Genomic DNA, 21,118 nt, shown 5'->3' on the forward strand with positions numbered 1-21,118 from the left:
GTTTTATAACTTCGGGGGTGAAATACATGTTACAATTATTTAGAACATTTTTATACATGGTATGGTTAGCTTAAGGAGGGTTGGGATGTTCAGATCATGTGAGTGGTGGGTACAACACTTAAAGCCATTAATCCTCGTTGTTAGGACCGAGGGACACAAGAGTGATAGATCTATTTGGGTGTAGCGAGCCCACACCCGTGAGGTCAGGGAGACCCATAGAGGTGACTGTGTCTTACAGCCGAGGCCCGGTACAAATTTGCTAGGTTTGAGTTTTCCTGTATCACTTCACACATACCAGTGGCTTTGCAACCCAATGGTGATCTCTTTTCCTTAATTGCTACATACCAGGAACATTTATACATTGGGACGTACTTTACGATTTATAACCATACTCACTTTTACATGAACTTGCTCAACTTTTTGTTGATTTTCCAAACTGCATGTATTTCAGGAAATTAGGGATCTGGCACGGTATGCATTGTCGTCAAGCTGCGTAGGAGAAATGATGTCATCCGAGTTTAGGGATTGTGACTTTTGCCTGGACGAGTCACAAGTCTTAAACTGTGTTTTTAATTCATGTCTTTTGGATGTGTCATATGAACAAGATTTTTATTATGTCATGTTGTAATCCATTGCATGTGTCGACTTTTTAAACAATGTTTTCGTGTTTTACTTTTTAAACTTGAATTAATGGATGAACATCATGGTTTTATTTTCATATAGCATTGTTGTGATTATGCTATGGTATTAAGAAGTCATACCAAGCAAACCCACGCTTCCGCAAAGCCAGGATGTGATAGCTTGGTATCAGAGCATTGATCATAGCGAACTAGGATTCCTTCTCGAGTCTAGACTATGATCACTAGGGCTCTCACGAAAAACATTTTTACATTGCATACACTAAACGTCCAGATCCAGGATACAAAAAATTTTTACAAAAAAAAGTACAAACACTTTTTCAAAATTTATGGTTCAGTCTTGGCGACCGTGGGAGTTCAGCCCTAGAGGCTGGGGAGGTTCAGCCTTAAAGGCTGGGAGGGTTCAGTCATAAAGACTGAGGGGCCAATCTTAGAGATTGGGGAGGTTTAGTCTTAGAGACTGGGAGGTTGGTCTTAGAGGCCAGGGAGTAGTCTGAGAGACTAGGAGGTTCAGTCTGAGAGGCTGGGAGGGTAGTCTAGTGAGACTAAGAGGAATACTTGTTTGCTTATTGGTGACTAACATGTTTATTTAATTATATGTTGATTATTTATGCATATGTGTGGTTGTGTTACAGACATCATGCCATTATCCTCAGACACGAGAGTTTCAGACACTTTAGATCCTATGGCGATCGTATCAGACGGAGTTTCGTCAGAGCGAGAGGTCTACACTTCCGACACCACCAGTACCGATGACGACGATTTCCACCCCTTTGCGCTGCCTGACGTAGGAGCTGAGCCTGCTGATGGCCTTCCCGCCGGGGACTTACCACTTGCGGTGATCCCTGCTCCTATAACGCTTGCTGCTTATCCCGTCATAGACATGCCACTCGATGTTGTTTCTGACGACGACATTGATCTATTTGAGGAGGACCCACCTGAGGCTGACCACGAGGGCGGGGCCCCTATTGTTGCTGATGTTATCCTACCCATTGCTGATGCTCCCGCAGAGGAGGCTCCTGTTGATTCACCTGTCTCAGATTCCTTTGAGTATGTGGCATCTGCGTCCAAACACACACAGGGAGTGCAACATCACTCTTCAGACGCCGACCCTGACATGGCGTTATCAGCTGCACCTGCTCCCGCACACGACTTTGAGTTTGATCACGAGGTTGACGATGATTTTGATCTTGTCTTTCCTCCTGGTTTTGATCCTGACCAGGATATCGAGTTCATTCACCTGGATCAGCCCCTGGAGGCGCCTGTAGCCCCTATCGATCCCTTGTTTGATGATCCAGCTGATTTTGATATGGATTTTGTTGACCCGGAGCCTGTCGTGGCCCCTGAGCCAGTCGTTGCTCCTGACCCTGCACTAGAGCATGACCCTGTTCATGACGATGCACCCGCCATTGCACCCTTTGTTGATGATATACCCGTAGCTGATCATCCTGTTGTTGCTCCACCGCTGGTGGATGATCATGTTGTTGACGCTCCTGTTGACGCTCCACTCTTGATAGAGGATCCTGTTGTTGCACTATTTCCTGATCCTATGCCGGTGCTGTTCGACCGTGCAGCTTTTGCTACTCATGTAGATCCACGTTACGCCGACACCCGTAACGGGTGGATCGATGACGATGACGATTACCCACCTTTTGTGTTACCTGTTACACCTCAAGTAGCCCCCGTTTCAGCACCCGTTTCAGCACCCATTTCTGCACCCACTGATATCCCACTGTTTCCCCCACACACCACAGATGCTCATCGCACAGATCTTCCTATTACGTTCCTTCAGGACATACCGCCACCGCGTCCTGGAGAGGGGTCATTTAGGCAGCCGCCTGTTCCTGTTCCACCCATGTTGTCATCACCTTTTCCATTCACGTTACAGTTTCCCCATGTTGCACCATCTACTGCACCATCCTTCACTCCAACGAGCGAGCCATTTCTATGGACTACGCCCCCTATCATGCCACTGTCTGATCCGTATCACCCATACCATGTTGGGTACTCTACGGGGGACATCCTTACATCGTTGATGATACAGCAGGAGGCACTGACCCTTCGTATACAGGAGTTGGAGAGAGCTCAGCGACCACCTTGCCATTGTCAGACCCTATTTTCAGCACCGCACACACCACGTCCACTTTCACCCGACTCAGACGTTCGCTTCATGACTTCTGAGCAGCATATAGCATATTTGTTGCGCGTCAGTCGTGCTTTAGAGGAGGATTGGTTACATATGCGTCGCTTACTTTTCTCTCGTTTTCCTCCTCCTCCTCCGCCATCAGCATAGGCATTTTGATTCGACGCAGGTAGACTTTTGGTGAGAGGACCGCGATTGTGCCGATTACACAGTTTTTTGAAGACCGCATTTGGATGATATTACTTTTGATGTCTAGTTTTTGATGGTTGTTGTAGTTGACTAGACAGTTTAGACAAGGGCGATGTGGCCCTTAGTCACTTTCGATGTACGATATAGTTACAAAACTTGTAAACATTGTACTGTGGTCTTGATTTATGATAGCGCAATCGCAGTATTCTCATTATATGTGATGTTGGATTGATTATTTCAATTTTATAACATGAGATGTTATGTGCTTAATGAATGTTATTACATACGTATACTATTTATTTACTATTACCTGACCAACGTGAAACATCTTTTAGAAGATGCCACCAAGACGTGATCCGCGCATGCCCACTAATGAGGCAGAACTTCAAGGAATCATTGCTGCAGCTATCGGGCAATACGCTGCTTCTCATGCAGAAACGAGTGGAAATATCTCGCATAACCACGGCAATAACAATCCACCAAATGGTAATGTTAAGTCATTTGAGATATACTATGACACATTTGGATATTTTTAGTACGCCCGCTAATACCATTTGTAAATTCAAACGTATGTGCAGGATGCACTTACAAGCAATTTCTCGATTGCAAGCCCGTAAATTTCGACGGCACAGGAGGTGCTGTTGCATTTGTAAGATGGGCTATGAAGACTGAATCTGTTCTTAGAATGAGCAAGTGTGCTCCCGAGCAACAAGTGACCTACATCTCAGGGCTATTTCTGGATGGAGCCCTATCTTGGTGGAACCTGCAAGTGCAAACTCTTGGTGAAGCTGCTGCTTATGCGATGTCATGGAATGAGCTGAAGGAGCTCATGAGAAGGAAGTACTGCTCACGTGCTGAAATTCATAAGCTGGAGACTGAGTTCTGGCACCTAAAAATGGAAGGTCCTAAGATTGCGGAGTATGTTCAGAGATTCCATGATTTGTCCCATGTAGTGCCATACATGGTCACACCGGAGTTCAAACGAATTGAGCGCTTTATCTGGGGATTGGCACCTCAGATCATGAGTATGGTTACCACATCCAAGCCCGCCACAATCACAGAAGCCATTGATCTCAGTGTGGCTCTTACTGAGGAAGCTATTCTATTGAACAAGTTCTCGAATTCTGAACCGAGGAAGAAAGAGACTCACGTGGAGTCGTCTGGTGATAACAAGAGGAAATTTTCGAACTTCAAGCAGGGTACAAGCAATGTGAACAAGAGGGGTGAATCGAGCACGCCTGCCAGAACTGCAACCGGTGTTGAAAATAAAGGGAAGGGTTACATGGGCACACTGCCCAAGTGTGGATTATGCCAGTATCATCATGCTGGTCAGTGCAGAAATAGAAAATGTGAAACTTGTGGGAAAATTGGCCACTTGAAGGATACTTGCTGGGTTGGTTCAAGCCAGGGTGGCCGAAGGGGTTTTGGTAACAACAACCGCAGTGGTAATGGAAACCGGCCGCAAGGGAATAATGGAGGAACTGGTAATCGTGGGAATGTTGCAAATCAAGCTGGAAACCGAGGAGCAGACGGAAATCAGGGCAGAAATGGAAATGGAAATGGGAATGGTCGAGGACCAGGATGCTTCAACTGTGGAGAAGTCAGGCACTTTAAAAAGGAATGCCCAAAACTGAATCAAGCCCGTGGAAGAGTGTTTAACATAGAAGCGAGGGAAGCGCGCCAGGATCCCAACGTTGTCACTGGTACGTTCCCTATAAATCAACGCTTTGCATCTGTTCTGTTTGATACTGGTGCCGACTATAGCTTTGTATCGTTAGAATTTAAGAGTATGCTTGGGTTAGCTGCTAGTAAATTAGATATTCCTTACTCGATTGAACTGGCTAATGGAAAGCTAGTCGAAGCAAATGAAGTTGTCAGAGGTTGTGTAATTGAGCTGGGAGAACGCGAGTTCACTTTGGATCTACTACCAGTTGAGTTGGGAAGCTTCGACGTGGTAGTAGGGATGGATTGGTTGTCAAGCAACAAGGCCGAGATTGTTTGTCACGAAAAGCTCATTCGCATCCCAACAGAAGATGGAGAGACGATCGTGGTTCACGGAGAGAAACGCGATACGCCTCTGAGAATCATCAGTTGTCTGAAAGCTAGAAAGTGTTTACAGAAGGGATGTGTCGCCTTCTTGGCACACATCGTGGATAAAGAAGCTGCTGAGCCGAAGATCGAAGACATTCCAGTGGTAAAGGAATATCCTGAAGTTTTCCCAGAAGACTTGCCGGGATTGCCACCCCAAAGGCAAGTGGAGTTCCACATTGACTTAGTTCCAGGCGTCGCGCCTGTGGCTAAGGCACCTTATCGACTTGCACCTTCAGAGATGCAGGAGTTGTCGACGCAACTTCAAGAGTTGTTAGACAAGGGATTCATCAGACCAAGCTTCTCACCTTGGGGAGCTCCAGTTTTGTTTGTTAAGAAAAAAACGGTAGTTTTCGTATGTCTATTGATTACCAAGAACTGAACAAGTTGACAATCAAGAATAGATATCCTCTGCCAAGAATTGATGACCTGTTCGATCAACTGCAAGGTTCGAGTTTCTACACGAAGATCGATTTGCGATCAGGTTACCATCAGCTGAGAATACAAGAGGAAAGTATTCCCAAGACTACTTTTAGAACTCGATATGGAGATTACGAGTTCCTGGTTATGCTGTTTGGATTGACAAACGCGCCAGCTGTTTTTATGGATTTGATGAACAGAGTTTGTAAGCCGTACCTCGACAAATTTGCGATTTTGTTCATAGACGATATTTTGATCTATTTGAAGACGAAGGATGAACACGAACAACATTTGAGAGCTATCTTGGAGCTACTGAAAAAGGAAAAGTTGTACGCCAAATTCTCGAAGTGCGAGTTTTGGTTACGCGAAGTCCAATTCCTTGGAGATGTGGTGAATGGAGATGGAATCCATGTGGATCCCACCAAGATTGAAGCAATCAAGAATTGGGAGACTCCACAGACGCCAACCGAGATTCGACAATTCTTAGGTCTGGCTGGCTACTATCGAAGATTCATTGAGGATTTCTCAAAAATCGCTCAACCTTTAACTTCCCTCACCCAGAAGGACAAGAAGTTTGATTGGAGAATCAAACAAGAAGAAGCGTTCCAGTTGTTAAAGAACAAGCTTTGTAATGCACCGATTTTATCGCTACCAGCAAGAACGGATGATTTTGTGGTATAATGTGACGCCTCGCGTCAAGGTTTAGGATGTGTGCTGATGCAGCGCCAGAAGGTTATAGCTTACGCGTCACGCCAGTTGAAGGTCCATGAAAAGAATTATACCACGCATGATTTGGAGTTAGGCACAGTGGTATTTGCGCTAAAGATCTGGAGACATTATTTATATGGTACGAAGTGTACAATCTTCACGGATCATAAGAGTCGGCAACACATATTCGACTAGAAGGAGCTAAACATGAAACACAGACGCTGGGTCGAATTATTGAACGATTACGACTGTGAGATCAAGTATCATCCAGGGAAGGCGAATGTGGTCGCCGATGCCCTAAGTCGAAAGAAAAGGATCAAGCCCATAAGGGTTAGGGCTCTAGAGATGATTATCCAGACAGATCTTTCACTGCGCATTCGTGCCGCGCAGAAAGAAACTCTTAAAGAAAGGAACCTTGAAGAGGAATATCTCCGTGGGATGGAGAAGCAGTTGGTACCAAACGGGGAAGGAACTTTATGTTTCATGAAACGGATTTGGGTTCCTCTGTTTGGTGGATTGAGAAAGGTTATTTTCGATGAAGCTCACAAGTCACGGTACTCTATCCATCCAGGAGCGGATAAGATGTACCAAGATCTTAAGGACTTCTATTGGTGGCCTAGGATGAAAGGCGATGTTGCAGTTTATGTTAGTAAGTGTTTAACGTGCGCCAAGGTAAAAGCCGAGTACCAGAAGCCTTCAGGTCTACTGCAGCAACCTGAAATACCCAAATGGAAATGGGAACAAATTTCAATGGATTTCATAACGAAGTTGCCAAGAACGCCAAAAGGTCACGATACTATTTGGGTAATAGTAGACCGGTTAACAAAATCTGCACATTTCTTGCCAATCAGAGAAAAAGATAACACGAGCAAATTAGCTGAGATATATATGAGAGAGATCGTTGCACGTCATGGAGTGCCTCTCTCGATCATCTCTGATAGAGACGGAAGGTTTGTGTCAAGGATTTGACAGTCCTTCCAAGAAGCGTTCGGGTCTCAGTTGAATCTGAGTACAGCTTTTCACCCGCATACTGATGGACAGATCGAACGAACGATTCAGACATTAGAAGACATGTTGCGAGCTTGCGTTATGGATTTAGGTGGAAGTTGGGATACTCACCTACCATTGGTCGAATTTTCATACAACAATAGTTATCATGCAAGTATTCAAGCCGCACCGCTCGAAGCTCTTTATGGACGCAAGTGTCGATCACCGATTTGTTGGTCTGACGTAGGTGATAGACAATTAGTTGGCCCGGAAGTGGTCCAGGAAACCACAGATAAGATTGCACAGATCCGAGAACGCATCAAGGCGGCTCGCGATCGACAAAAGTGTTATGCGGACCGAAGAAGGAAACCCTTGGAGTTCAAGGTGGGAGACATGGTATTGTTGAAGGTATCACCCTGGAAGGGTGTGGCACGCTTTGGAAAGCGTGGGAAGTTGAATCCACGTTATATTGGTCCATTCAAGATTCTGGAGAGAATTGGTTTAGTAGCATATAAGTTGGACTTACCTGCTGAGCTTCATGGTGTTCATGATACATTTCACGTATCAAACTTGAAGAAGAGTCCAACACAAGAAACAGTTGTCATTCCCGCAGACGAGATTCATATTGACAATACGCTCCACTTTGTTGAAGAACCAGTTGAGGTTACTGATTGGAAGGTGAACAAGACACGCAGGAGCAGTGTCAAACTCGTCAAAGTTCGTTGGAATGCAAGACATGGTCCAGAATACACATGGGAACGTGAGGATCGTATGAAAGAAAAGTACCCCCATTTATTTCCCAAGACCCCTGCAACTAGAAACAGAGCCTAAAATTTCGGGACGAAATTTTCTTAACGGGGGGAGAATGTGACAACCCTCACAAATCCAGGTATCCGTACAAATTAATTAATATTTAATTAGTGCTTAATTACTGTGCTTGATTACAATTATGAATAAACTGCTTTCTGTTTTCTGATACATACATACTCATGCATCATACTTTATTACTGTCACTCCACTTATTATACACAAACAATAGTGACAAACTTGATGCACAAGAGCACCGTTAGCACAGTGAGCGGATAACCCAGTAAACATGCTGACATTGCCAGCACGAGATAGACATTGTTTTGAGGCCAGTATGAGCCAGGAATAGATCACTACACTAGTAAAGAGTGTAGGGAGGGGAGGACCATAAAACTGCGTCACTAGGTGATAGTTATAGTGACCGGAAGTGCCTAAAGTATACTTTAATTACAAAATTCTGCACTACATGTAAAAATTCAGCATTTAACAATACTAGTAAAGTGCAAAAACTTGGTAAAATAGTCCTAGACACTTTCCAAAGTGTTGGGAATTTAATGTGTCACTAAAAATAATATAAAAGACACTTTAAAGCGTTATTTAGCACTTTAACGGATCAGCATCCAACCGAACAACCGGACTTTACCCGGAACATAAAAATATTGCCAAACACATAGTTTTTACTTTTCTGAGCTAGTTAAGGTCCCCGAACACCCTAACACCCTTTATATTAGTTAACACACTAATAACCTAACTAAAATCCTAACTAAAACTAACTAGATAATTACCATTCCATTACACCCCAACCATACCCCCCCCCATTTTGACGGTTACAAAGGGTGGTACACCCCTTGCTTTCTTTGATTATTTAATTGTTGTTGTTGGATATCTAGAAGACATAATACATGATGGTTAATCTTGAAATTGGTTTATAAATATACCCTCAAGACATCTCATTCTCTCACTTTCAACACTCAACACCCACAAGCTCTCTCTCCTTCCTCTACACCACCTCACGGCCGCCACCACCTCACCATACTACCACCACCTTCAAGCTTTGTTCTACCATTTTTCATACACTCAAAGGTGCAAGGAGTCCTACAAACAAGCTCGGTGCTCTCGGAAGTTCAAGAACCACTCTAGTTTTCTTTTTTCCATCACTTTTACGCCTTGTTTCTTCCCTAGCCTTGTGCTAGTAGTAAGTGTTCTAAAACATCATCTTGTCCTTGATTTTAGTGGTTAATAGATGGTTGAATGATGAAAAGTTAAGAAACTCTAATGAACATAATCTAAAGTCATGAACATAAGTGTTAAAGGGTGGATAAAGAGAAGATATGTGGGTAAATCATGTAAATCTTGTGTAGTTGTGATTATTCGATGTAGTTTGTTAGTAGAAACAAGATAGATCATCATCTAGACATACTAGTTCATGTTTAAGAACATAAACTAGTAGGATGTAAAAGTGAGAAAATTGAAAGATGATGGATCCATCCATTCATAAGCCTTGAACTTGAATAAACGTAAGTTTTCTTGCAAAAAGAAGTTGTAAACTTGTAGATCTAAAGATCTACAAGTGGTTTTTCGGAAGAACCAAGTGAAAGATACTAGTTTTGTTAAAACCCGGATATTTTATGAACTAGAAGCATTTTTGGTGAATAAACAAGTAGATGAACACTTGTGTAACAAGAAAATTTAACAAGGAAATGTTCTTGTAAATCATGACGAGAAGTTGTGAAACTTCAAATTCTTTAAAAATAAAGTTTTCAAGAAACTAAACTTATTTTTAAAGATAACAAAACCTACTAAACATGTTAAGTGATTTACTACATATTTTTACAAACCTTCAAGTTCATGAGCTTATGATTTAGTCTTATTTTGTCAAGATTAGTGATTAAATATTGTATATATTGTTGATTGATGATTGTTGATTGATTTTTCACAAGAAAATGATATGCTAAAAGCATGGACACCTCCATTTACAGAGGAAACCCTGGCGAAATTTTTCTAGAATTATGACACTTAGAAATATTTTTCTAACAAATATTTACAAATATATTTTTAACATTACCTCTCTAAGTAAACTTCGCCATGATTTTTATTACAAAATACCAAGTATCAGAGGTGGATTTTCGCAAATAAAACTTGTTAAATATATATTTAGAATATATATTTTATAGTAAAACGCTTGTGTGATTATGTGATTATTTTGTGAACTAGATATATTATTTTTAGGGTAAAAATAATATAACTTGAAATATCATAAAATAACGACTCCCAAAATAATACTAACGCTCTCACAAAATAGATATTTAAGTTATACAAGTATCGTAATACAACGCGAACCTTAAAACGTAACTTACGTATTTTTCAGAAAAAATACTCCTATTTGTACATTTTTGTGAAAATATTGTTTTGGAAAAATTTATGAACTAAAATATAATATTTTTGGGAAAAATATATATATTTTGGAAATTAAAACATTTTAGACAAAGTAATTAAAATATATTTTTCAAATGAGACTTAAAAATATATTATCGGAAATTATAAAGCATACATGTATTATTACCCCCATCCTTGGGTAGGAATATACTTATAAAATAATTAAGAAGTGTAAATACGAAATAGTTGTCTAACTATCTCCCAAAAACGTTAAACCTTAAGCCAAGGCACGACCGACCGTCTAATAGAAATTAGTACGTGTAGGTCGTCACGCAGCAGGTTGAGTTGGGATCGACTATTTCACGAGACGCACTTCTGTGAGTTCATGTCCCCCTTTTCTCTTAACTGTTTTCAGTTTTATAACTTCGGGGGTGAAGTACATGTTACAATTATTTAGAACATTTTTATACATGGTATGGTTAGCTTAAGGAGGGTTGGGACGTTCAGATCATGTGAGTGGTGGGTACAACACTTAAAGCCATTAATCCTCGTTGTTAGGACCGAGGGACACAAGAGTGATAGATCTATTTGGGTGTAGCGAGCCCGCCCCCGTGATGTCAGGGAGACCCATAGAGGTGACTGTGTCTTACAGCCGAGGCCCGGTACAAATTTGCTAGGTTTGAGTTTTCCTGCATCACTTCACACATACCTTTGCAACCCAGTGGTGATCTCTTTTCCTTAATTGCTACATACCAAGAACATTTATATATTGGGACGTACTTTACGATTTATGAACATACTCACTTTTACATGAACTCGCTCAACTTTTTGTTGATTTTTCAAACTGCACGTATTTCAGGAAATTAGGGATCTGGCACGGTATGCATTGTCGTCAAGCTGCGTAGGAGAAATGATGTCATCCGAGTTTAGGGATTGTGACTTTTGCCTGGTTGAGTCACAAGTCTTAAACTGTGTTTTTAATTTATGTCTTTTGGATGTGTCGTATGAACAAGATTTTTATTATGTCATGTTGTAATCCGTTGCATGTGTCGACTTTTTAAACAATGTTGTCGTGTTTTACTTTTTAAACTTGAATTAATGGATGAACATCATGGTTTTATTTTCATATAGCATTGTTGTGATTATGCTATGGTATTAAGAAGTCACACCAAACAAACCCACGCTTCCACAAAGCCAGGGTGTGACATAACATGTAACAAGGTGAAGGCTAGTAGGTTATCGACAGAGAAATATGCACAGACGTGACTGCGAGTTGTAGAATGCGCAACACATATCCCCACTGGAACACGTGAGGTAAAGCCCTTAACAACCCCTGTCCACGACAGGTGCTGAGTCCAAACTATAGTACTATCGTTGCTAAGGTGTCAGGCAACAATCACCGTGTTAACATAACATACAAGCATTCTTCGAATAACACGTAACATGCAATAACGGTCAGCGTATAAATAGTGTTTGCGTTGTGTATCGATTGTGATCTTGAATAAGTAACATATGTAACACCCAAAAGTGCGTAAAGTAAAAAGGGATCGAGTATACTCACAGATAGCGTTTAACAAGTAACACTCTCTTGGATTGAAGGGAGCGCTGAGAAATTAGCCTGAACAGTTAACGATAGCATAAGCGATGAGTGACGCGTAAAACGGTGAGAAGTGACCAAGTGTCGAACGGTAATCCGATCGGATGGCCATTCGGTCGGATTGACATTCGTTTGGTAAGGATGTGTTTGTGTATGATGGCTTTGAAGTTTTCGTTGTAGCATTTTGAAAACAGAGAAGTATCTCTACCCTTCTGGTCGTCGATCGAACGGTTGTTCGATCGGATAGCGATCCGATTGGCAGGACACTTAGTGAGAACAAGTTCACAGTAGGGTTGTCACTCAATCGGATAGCAATCCGATCGGTTGGCAATCCGTTAGAAACTGATGTTCTTTGGAAATTATGAAAATGATGTGTCGAAGTTCCAAATGTCACTTGATCGGATGGTCGTTCGATCGGATGGCTATCCGATCGGATGGCAATCAGTTCGACGTTCAGAGCCTTGCAAGGTTGAGGAAAAGTTTAAGTGTGGAACCAAGTGCATTCCGATCGGATAGTAGTTCGATCGGATGGCTATCCGATCGGACGGCAATCCATCCCTACGAACTAGATCTTCTTGAACTTAATTATTTTGAAAGTTTTGCGGTTTGCTCGAGACTGTATGACAACGTTCTAAACAATAGAACCTCGGCAATTCCCGAAATCGGTTGACTGTTGCTTGACGGTTGTTCATGTTTATCCCGAAATCGGTTGTCTCGTTGATAGAAACAAGATCTCGTACCGATGCTTCACTAAGAAATGAGTAGAAGATCTGAGAGCTTCGATTCTATCGGTTTCGAGTGCATTGAGTGAAAAAGAGTTGAAAGAAATTTAGAAAACCATCTTTCAATCCTTTTAACCATGAATATATGTAGATCTATACGAAAACATTGTTTAATCATATGGAAATCCTTCAGATATGAGTTGTTCTTGGTGGGATGAGGCCAAAACTTGAAGTTCATAAGAACTCCATGGTGACATCACCCTAGAACACCTCAAATGTAGGATCGTTTTCGAACCCGAACGAGTCGTTCAGAAGAGTTTATACTTAAAACGAAAGGTGGAAACAGTCGGATTGAGGTCAATTCAGCAAGATATACTCATTAACTGTCGATATTATTGATTTGATGACAATTTACAGCGAGACGACACTTCGGCAGCAGTTCGGCACTGAAACCGAAATTCTTACAAATGATTTCGATTGAACGGTATTTATAGCTAACTAATTCCGCTTGAAGAAGTTCCAAACGGAATTAGATTTCACACGGAATATAATTCCGTGCGGAATTACATGCAAGATCATTTCAAGCGGAATTACATTTACAAGCGAAATTACACTTTATCTCGAACTAGGTGCTCTGATCTAACATTCTTAGTACAAGACTCGATACAAGACGAAGTCGACAGACGCATGCACCAACAGACTCCCCCTCAAATGTTGACGAGTCTTAAGTGTCGAGTCTTCAACATCTTTAGTCTTTATCCGTCTTTGGGCTTCTCCTCAAAGTATCTTACAATGTAAAGCATCCTCAAATCTCTTTCTCTTCTCTTCTCTTTTATCACCAACAGACTCCTCTCGAACTCCTTTACCAGAATCTGAACTTGGCTCTTGCTTCTTTGTAATTCTCTTGATCAGATCTCTTGATTCCTTAAGTTCATCAGCATCAGCAACTTGCATGAACTTTATCTTCCAGAATCATAACCTGGTTCTTAACATCTACAGAATTCCCCTTCCGATAAGCTGGGATCGCAGTCTGGCTTCCACAGGTTCAAGATCGTCACCTGACTCTCTTTTTTTATCAGGATTGAAACCTGGCTTTCTCTAAATACAGAATCTTCAGGAATCGGAACCTGGCTCTTCTCAGATTTCATACCTGTACAGTCTCTACCACACAATAAACTTCACAAATTTAAAATTTTGACAAATTTATAATTTCTGCTTACCACTTGTAGAAGCAAAATCAATCAAAGAATGATTTTTCATTTGAAAAACTTCTGATGACCACTAGCAGAAAAAAAATTTCCAAAATTTTACTCATTTTAAACAAACTCCCCCTCAAATTAATGTTCATCATGTTTAGCACTTGGAATTTTGAAAGTCAGCTTTTCAATACCAGTTGTCGAAAATCTTTTTGGATTTTACAAAGTTTTATGCTAAAACACACGAAAAACTTTTTGGGTTTTTGAGTTTAAAGAAATGCAGTAAAGAAATATTTACATACAATATTTTTGTGAGTTTATGCAAGAGGATCATATCAGTTTTTGAGACAAATCACCAACACCGTTAAGCTTTAAACATTTTAAGTTCTAAACAATTCACTTAGATTGTCAGTATACTTGGTCCACTTAAATTTTCATACAAAGTTCAACTGTTTCGAGATACGAGATTAATGTTTTAAGCACTTAAACTTATTCAGTCTTACAGGTGAGTATACCTAGATGATATCTGTTAAAGGGTTAAATGCGAAACCGTGAGAGCTCAGGTCAGAACTTCCGTTCAGCAGAGAGATGACGGCTCGACTTTTGGTGCGTTCCCTTTAGAGAATCTTTTCTTCAACAGCACATGATTAGCATTTTTCAATGTTTCATCATTTTTTGTACTGAGGGCGATGCCATATTTCAAGCAAATGCAAAGTATTATATGGGGACTAGGCCATTGCTTCCGCAAAATCAGAAGTCCCGGGATAATACCCCAGATATCACAGAGTATAAAGACCTAGTATCTCAGAAAGAGGGACCTTTCAAAAAAGATTTCGGGGGTTACCCATATATCCAAGAAATGTTCCCCACAATATAAGCAAGTTTGAATTTTAGGTTTATATCTCGAAAAAAAATCTACTAAATGTATAAAAATCTATTGGCACATCCGTAGTGAAATTGTTTATCACATTTGACTTTCCACATCTTTAGCATGTTGTGATAGTCCACTGATGTACTATCATTTCCTCTTTTATACAACAAAACTCTTTTTCATTTTATCATGTTTTTGGCTTTTTCAATTTTTCTAATGTTTTTGGATTTTCTGAAATTTTTACTCCCCCTAAAATGCAAACACATTTAAAGAAATTTGAAAACAAACTGTACAAGTAAAGTGACAACTGTTGTGAATCACTTCAATTCGCCATCCACTCGGCATAAACAATCAGAACTCCCCCTTACAACAAACTATTTTCCCATGATGATTTCAAAACACTCAAGTTTGTTTTAATCAAAATGGTTTTTCCAGAAAATTAGTTTTGTTGAGATTACCACGTGTAGGAAACGGGGATCAATTCATCACCTTGTTTTTTCAACCATTTGTAATGAGATTACATCAAGTTCAAACTAATGACCTTGACAAATCACTTTGTAAAACCAAACCTTTTTACCACTTGTAGGTTTAACCAAACCATTCCAAACCAACCCTTTTTCACATACAAATATTTAACAATTTTTTTTTTTTTAAAATACCAATACCACTTGTAGGATGAAATCACTTTTTGTGAATTTTTTAAGAAAATTCCCACTTGTAGGTATGCACATTCAAACCTGTTGTAAAGAATGATGCCGATTCCTGCTCCACTCTTACCAACCTAGAAGCTCCGGCAAGTCAGGCTTTTAATCAAATAATATATCCACCCAAGCCTGACCAGCCTTGGGTGATACCGATTTACTAACATTCGGTTTCTTACCTACCATCTTCTTCACATAGAACTCTTTAACCCCTTTGACTTTTCTGTCAATCATTTTTCCAAAGATGTGTTTCACTTTGGGGTTAAAGGCCTTTTCAACATCAAATTCTTTCTTTTTAGAAAAAAATTGATTTGAAATCTCAACTTTACAAATCTTTTGTTTAAAATTTTCAGCCCTCAATGGTGGAAAATTTGCATCATCCATTGCAGGAACTAATTTTTCAACATTTGATTCAATCTGTGGCTCCTTTGACTTTGTGGAATCAGATTCATTGCTAGAAGATAGCTCCTCTGATTTTGATGTATCAGAATCATTGCTAATTTCATCATCAGATTTCTTAACAACCCACTTTTGGTTGTCAAGGTTACCTCTTTTCTTATAAAACCTGTTTGAACATTCACCAATTTCAAATTTTGAATTTTTGAAAAGTTTCATTCTCTCAATTCGTGGTTCAAACTCAATCACTTTCTCTTTCAGTTTAGAAACTCCCTATTTGATTTGTTTTGCCTATGAACAGTTCATGGAAATATGACCACCTTTTCCACACTTGAAACAGGTTCAAGTTTCCTTCTTCTGATCAACAGTCTGCATCTCTTCTTGCTTCTTCGCAAGAAAATCTTTGTTTGACTGCTTTCTAAACAATTTTTCTTTCTCTTCTTTAGAAGATGTACCTGAAACAAAAACCATCTTTGATTTAAAATCTCGAACATATTTTTCATTTTTATGATTTTCTGGTGGAATAAATCCTAATCCTTTCTTTTTGAAATTACCATTATGGTTTGGTTTCTTTCGATAACCAGAACCAGAACTGTAACCCTTTTTCTTGTTTTCTCTTTGTTGAACTCTTGAGGTGTATTTTTTAGGTTTATCAGTAAGATTTACATCTTTTATTTCAGAAATATTGATTTCTGTTAGTTTGAAAACCTTTTTGATCATTTCAGGTTTGACACCTCTTATTGGAAATTCCTCATCAGAATATAATTTGTCTGAATCATTCAAAGTATATGCAACTTTGAATGTTTTGTCATTCAAATTGGATTTTGATAGAAGAAATTCTTTATTGTAAACTCTTTTGCCCTGTTTGATGGTTTGACTAGGAGTGCGGGACTCAAACATAGACTCCGACTTTGACTCCTCGGTTTCATCGTTATCTAACACATGATCCACCACTTTCTTCATCAATTGAGATTGTTGGTCAGTGTCAGACAATGTGAATGTGACATCAATATTTTCTGGCAAATTAACTGAAGATTTAGACTCCCACTGTAAGTTGGTTGCCTTTTTGACTCTTTCTGAATTTGGATTTCTCGGAGAATATCAATTTTCAAGCGGGGGGACACTTGTTATAACTGACACCTTGTTTCTTACCAGAAACTTTCATTTTTGTGTCCTTCTTCTTTCAGATGTCTTTTCTTTAGTATCCTTCTTCTTTTCAGGGATCTTTTCTTCAGAAACCTTCTGTCCTTCAGTTACTTCATCATCCTCAAATGCCTTCATGCCTTCAACAGTTGGATAAATCCTGTCAGTGACATAAGATGTACATGAGTAACTTTTTAACAATCGATTAACTCTTTCTGTTTCAATTCTTTGAGTCTCCAGTTTCTGTTCTAGAGCAACACACTTCTCGATGTAATTGTTCACAATTTTCTGCTTTATCATGAATGCTCCTTGAAGTGTCTTCATTGCTGTTTCCTGTTCATCACTGGATTCATTGTATTGATTCATGGCTTTGTTCAGTACATCATAGGACTCCTTCAATCTGTTCAAGTTGTGAATCAATGTACTGTTTTGTTTCTTTACAGCTTCACAGTTTTCACAAATCACCGGACTCTTCCTTGCATTAGCTTCTTCATCAATCTTAAAAGCTGGAACTTCTTTTACTTTTCTCTTCACCACTGGAACCTCTTCATCATCACTGCTGACTGGTGTTTTGACCTTTTTCTTTTTCTTTTTCTTTTTAGCTTTTTCATCTTCACTGTCACTTTCTGCCATCATTTTCAAATGCTTTGCCATTCTTTTAGCATAATAATCATTATCATCATCACTATCTTCTTCAATTCGAGCAACAAACGCTTTGGCTTTCAACAGTTCTTTATCCGGGTAATAATCATCCCAGCTGAAATTTTCCCAACGGAACCCTTTAGGTAACTTTTCATCATCTTGATCTATCAGACATGCTTTATCATCTGCTGAAACATATTTATTCCAGTTGAATCCCGTTGACGATTTCTTCTCATCATGATTTACCATACAAGCTCTCTTTGAAGACTCTTCAATCACCTTCCTCCCATGTGCAACTTGTGGTTCTTGTTGATTTGATTGTTGAGCAACTTGATGATAGATGGCCTTCCGATAATAATCATTGTTGTTGAACGGATTTTGAGCTCCACTTGCTTCACGATTAGTGCACTCCCTCTTGAAGTGTCCTTTTTCCCTGCAACGAAAACAAGTAACTTTAGATTTGTCAAAGCCTAAAGTAGAAACACATGCGTCACGGAAATCATCTCGTCCCGTGATCTGTTTGAATTTCTCAGCTCTTCTTAACACACTTGCGAAACACCATTTTATATCCATCAGTTCCATCTCTTCAGCATCTATCTGATCGTAATCCTCTTTTGTCAGCATTGGATTCCCGATCCGACCTGCAACTAAGCTTCCATATGATTCTAAAACAGTTCCCAACAAAGACATGTGACTTTTTGCAACTTATTCTGTGTAATCTTGATCATCCTCAAGGTTAAATACAATGTTGCATTGTAACTTCTTTCCATTCTTTGTTGTTGTCAAGTTTGGATCAAATGACGGATATGACGAAAAACTTGTCTTGCTGCTTGATCCTTTGGATGAACCTCCTGATGAACTTTTTGCGTTGAATGTTGTCTCAACCTTTGGTGACATGTTGGTCTTTTCATTCAACCCTGCTTTATAATACAGCCCAATATCTTGTTCACCATCAAACACTTTCATTCTGGAAATCTTCTTTTGCTCTATCTCCTAAGCTTCAAGTTTTTCAATGAATTTGCTCAAAGTTAAATTGCTAAACCCTTTCTTATTTCTCAACATCATCAACTATGTGCCCCAAGTCTCATGTGGCAATGCATCAGCCAGTTTCTCAATCAACTCTTCATAATCCTTATTGATGCTCACCCTCTTCATGTTTACCAACAAATTGCAGTATCTTTCAATTATCTGCTTTGTGCTTTCATTTTTCAAACCATGAAACAGATCAAACTCTTTCTTCAAAAGTGATTTTTTGTTTTTAACCATCTCTTGACTACCAACAAACTTTGATTTTAAAGCTTTCCAAATCGAATACGCACTTCCATTATGTTGTAATAAAACCAAGATATCTTCTTTCACAGCTTGTTGTAGCAGACTTAACATCATTTTTTCATTTTTGTATTTCTTTTTATCATCAGCACTCATATCTTTAATTGCAATCTCCTCTTCGTCATCATTTGTCGGTCTAACACATTTCGTTTCAACACATTCCCAAGCATCCAAATAATTTGCTTGAACCCAGTTTTCAAAACGTCCTTCCCAACCTTTATACTCCTCAATGTTCATGAGTTTAGGCAGTTTTTGCATAGTCCCTGTTTCATTTTCCAGCATTGCTTGCTGACTAACAGTAATCGGGGTAGCAAAAGCGTTATAAAATTCCTCTTCCATGTTTCGGTTTTTCAGATATCACAAAAAAATCTGTCCAAACGAAATTACTTCTTCAATTCAAACGAAATTACACAGTCCAAACGAAATTAACCTTTGAACGAAATTACCCTAATTTCATTTGAAGTTGCACTCTTTCAAACGGAATTCTAATTCCGTGCGAGATTACCAAACGTAATTACTCAACAGAAACGAAATCACTAATTTCGTTTGAAACTGCTCAAACGAAATCGCCAATTGGAACGAAATTAGCTAATTCCGTATGAACACTCAAACGGAATTAACTTTTCAAGCGAGATTACCCCTAGTTTCGTGTAGAATTACGCTGATGTCATCATCTCGAAGCGAAATTTGTCAAATTGATCAAGTTTTAAGCCGTTTTTAGATCCGAAACTTTCTAGGGTTTGTTAAAACAGTATTGCGCACATGATGTGTAAAAATCAAAGCATTTTGATCGTAAAATCAAATTCAATTTGAAAAAGAAGGTGTAGAAATCAGAATTTGCAGCTGAATTGGTATGAACTCTTCCTCCTGAGCTCTGATACCACTTGTAGGATCGTTTTCGAACCCGAACGAGTCGTTCAGAAGAGTTTATACTCAAAACGAAAGGCAGAAACAGTCGGATTGAGGTCAATTCAGCAAGACATACTCATTAACTGTCGATATTATTGATTTGATGACAATTTACAACGAGACGACACTTCGGCAGCAGTTCGGCACTGAAACCGGAATTCTTACAAATGATTTCGCTTGAACGGTATTTATAGCTAACTAATTCCGCTTGAAGAAGTTCCAAACGGAATTAGATTTCACACGGAATATAATTCCGTGCAGAATTACATGCAAGATCATTTCAAGCGGAATTACCTTTACAAGCGAAATTACACTTTATCTCGAACTACGTGCCCTGATCTAACATTCTTAGTACAAGACTCGATACAAGATGAAGTCGACAGACGCATGCACCAACATCAAATCCATTGATTTCACAGTTAAAAGTTAAGATTCAAAAGAGAAAATGATGAAGAAGTGTGTGTAGATCATAGAAGTACAAGATTTAGGTTGAAAACTTACAAGAATCGTGAAAAATTAAGAGAAAGAAAGTCTTGAGCGAGCCGGTCGAGTGGGAGAGCTGTCACATCACAAATGATGTGACAGGTGGGTATTTCTAGGTTGCCAAAAAGGGAAAGGTGCATAAGTGTCGAATAGGAGGTCACCGATCGGATGACACTCCAATCGGATGGCTATCCGATCGGATGGCCAGTCGATCGAGTGGCTCCGACGAGTTGCGTCTCGATGTTTCATTTCGTGCGTTGAGCGTTGCGATGCATTTAAGCGAGTTTCGATTAAGCGATGTTATAGATTAATAATAACCACTCAATACTATATCTAACATACAATCATCATAAATAACTTGCATTTAGCGTTTGCGATTAGATTGTGATTGCGATAGAGTTGCGATTGCGTTTCGATTTTACACCACAACATAAACATAAGTAAACATGCACAGGTAACACATAATTAGCACACACACGTAAAACAATATCCAGAACGCATAATTCGAGTTGCGAATGCGATTGCGATGCGATAAAGCGATAAAACATGTGATAAACATCGATTATTCACAGATACTCCACATAATACAACTAAAGCGATTAAAATAAAAGATTCGATTACAAGTCAAGAAAGTCAAACCAGTAGTTAAGCAAGGAGTGGCAGATTGCAATTAGCAATCTTTTCTTCCTTTGACTTCAATCTTGACTTTGACTTTGACATTCGTAACACGGGGTGTTACATAAACACTGCTAATGCTAAACACTGTTACATTA

This window comes from Helianthus annuus, chromosome 9 (genome assembly GCF_002127325.2).
Source record: "Helianthus annuus cultivar XRQ/B chromosome 9, HanXRQr2.0-SUNRISE, whole genome shotgun sequence".
Lineage (NCBI taxonomy): Eukaryota > Viridiplantae > Streptophyta > Magnoliopsida > Asterales > Asteraceae > Helianthus > Helianthus annuus.